Source organism: Meleagris gallopavo, unplaced genomic scaffold, assembly GCF_000146605.3.
Source record: "Meleagris gallopavo isolate NT-WF06-2002-E0010 breed Aviagen turkey brand Nicholas breeding stock unplaced genomic scaffold, Turkey_5.1 ChrUn_random_7180001957247, whole genome shotgun sequence".
Lineage (NCBI taxonomy): Eukaryota > Metazoa > Chordata > Aves > Galliformes > Phasianidae > Meleagris > Meleagris gallopavo.
In genome coordinates, this window is record NW_011217600.1 from 1 (window position 1) to 2691 (window position 2691).

Here is a 2691-nt window from a genome sequence, read left to right on the forward strand (position 1 = left end):
GTGGGAGATTGCAGCGCCTTCAGCGATGGAGCAGCGCAGGATGTTGGGCTCGGATCCCAAGCAAACCTGCGTGAATGGAACGTGAGCTCCTAAGTGCTGTGCACTGCTGATAGCTTTTACAGCTGTGTGCGTAAGGACTGCCTAAGGACTGCACAGCACATCCATCTGCTGCGTCAGGGCAGGAGAGAACCTGCAGCTGTCTGCTCTGTCAGTCTGAACTCCGGAATGCTGAGGTGTGAGGACAGCTGTCCTTCACCGCTTTGAGAAAAATGCTGTGCAAGTTGGAGGGCGTTTTTAGTGACGTTTTCACCTTGGCCTAAGCAGCTGAGTTCAGGTGTCGTTCAGATTCTGAAGGTCTTTTCAAACAGGGGATGCTCTTAAGAACTAGCATGAAAAACACAGGAGGAAAAGAACATAAAGTTAATCTCGCTGTGTGTTTCTTAGGGTCTCTCCCAGGTTGTTTGTCTCCAGTTACAAGGAATACATGTGAGGGTTTTGCTATGTGGGGCATCTGTACAACTTTCTGAGACTCCAGTCTAAGAAAGAGACTAGCAAACAGACTTTTTGTTACTTTCTCTCCCAGCTGCTTTGGTGAGGAGGTACAGCTGGAGGCTGTAACCCTCAGTTGCTCGTTTCATTTAATGTGCAGCTTTTTGTGGTGATACAGGCAGGGAATGTATTGGTTTTTCTTTATTAAGTTCTCACCACTGGGAATTGGTTCAGGAAGCGGATTTGCTGTCTTTCCCTTTCCTGTGGGTTTGTTCTGTCTGTTTTGTGGGGGGAAGGAGGGAGGTTGCTTGTTGGGTTGTTTTCCCTTGTTTTATCTGAGAAAATTCTTTTTGCATTGCAAGATGTTTTTATTTTTAGCCAGCAAGCTGTTTGTTTCTCTGCGGTGTGGTGGAGAAGAAGAGGTGTAGATAGCTGTACAACTTCTGTAGTGCTGTGCATGTGAACAACAAACACAACCAACCGGTTTTCCCAGAATGACTGTGTGCAACTCAGCAGTGATTGCTATGAAGGATTCCCCTTTGGTCAGTGTGTGCCAGTGACAGCACAAGAGCCTCAGGGTGGGCGCTGCCCTGTTTGGGTGACAGGTAGGAAGTTTGCATCCCTGTATTGTCAGAGACCTTTCCTGAGTCTTTTTTCCCTAGGTTGTTATTTTTGGTAGAACATGAAAGCAGTTCTGTGGAAAGTCTGATAAATACCTTAAAGAAAAAGGAGGCTTAATTCAATAGGAAGCAGAAAGATCTAAAAGCAAGCAAATTTGACCACTAGGTATGTGCAGAAATAAGCTACTGCCTCCTGCAGTTATTGCTATTAGAGTGCTTTGATCTGAAGTGCCTGCTGAGGTTCGTGTGCTTTCCATGTCCTTTTTTGCTCATTTTATTTTATCCTTAAGCAGACATTTGATACCTTTCAGTTTGAGAAAATAGAATGAAGTACCTCCGTATTCTTATCCCACTTGAGATTGTTGTCCAAGTCAGCACTTCTTGGTGCGTGGGAAAAGGAAATACTTTGTCATGCTGTCTTCTGAAAACGTGGCTTGGCAATGGCTGTGCAGTTCTTCAGTAGCCTTGTGCTGTCTGTGCCGCAGCCCTGCAGAGAGGTGGCACGTACAGTGCCATTAAGATGAAGGCAAATGCCTTAATTTTCACTCTTCTGCTCGTTACTGCGTGTGTAACAGCGGTCAAGAAAACGGCTGTCACGTCATCTGAACAGTTCAGAGCACCTGGGCAGCTCTTCCCATTTCCATGGTACTTAGGACTTTCCTGAGGTCACGTTCCTCTTTTCTGCTCACTCACACTAAAAAGCCCCGACAAACAGCTCTCCCTCCTGTACTTAATTATTCCGTAGGGAGAAGCCCTTCTGTACTTTCTCTTGCTGGTCTCTTTACTCTGTCTGCCACAGAACTGATGTTTTAAGATATGCTTTAGTATTGTTCTGTAAGCTTCTTCTATGAGTAGAATTTGTTTTGGAAATGTGGTTACTTTATGTTGGAAATAATTTTTGTATGTGAAATTAATTTGCTCGGACTAGAAAGCACAGATATTTTTACTAAGATGCAATTATTTTCTTCTGATTTCTGTTCTATTTCAGCTCAGCGTAGTTTACTCAGCCAGGCTGGTTGTACGTGTGAGCAGACAGACACTTCGAAGGAGCTGGACGCTCTGCACTCTGACCGATGGCCCAGGAAACCTTACTGCCATAATCAAAGCTATGGTAATGTACATCAACAAAAGCAGAATCAACAAAGGAAGTGTTCTGTTCCAAACTTTGGCTTACGCCATATCTGCGAATATCCTGTACAGTGCTTTTGTAGCTGTGTTCCCGAGACCAGCAGAAGTCTTTTTTTCTACCTAAACTCATAAATGAACTTAATTTGATTACACACTGGAGGAGGAATTTGTGTTTTTTTTATTAGAAATACATAGAGTTTGTATAATAGCTACCATCACTGAGATAATGGAATAAATAGTTGCAGGTTGATCCTGTGTTGCTTTTTACTCTACGTGTCCAGTATGGTTTTCAAATGAATATTGGCGTCTGATAGATTCCAGTAATGTCTATTCCTTCTGCTCCTTTCTTTATTCAGACACTTCATCACTCTCAATCTGTCAGGCTTCCCCTGCCTCATTTCTCATCTTCGCCTCAGCGAGCAGCTTTCTACCTCAGAGTCCTGTGCAAGTATGC

General features: G+C 43.9%; 1 long non-coding RNA gene across 1 annotated transcript; it reads left to right on the forward strand.

The window, feature by feature from the left end:
• Positions 1–54: 54 nt before the first annotated feature.
• Positions 55–2151, forward strand: LOC104917180. The gene is made up of 3 exons (XR_796774.3): positions 55–334; positions 868–1094; positions 2098–2151. It is a non-coding gene; the product is annotated as an uncharacterized LOC104917180 (long non-coding RNA).
• The last annotated feature ends 540 nt before the right edge of the window (positions 2152–2691 follow it).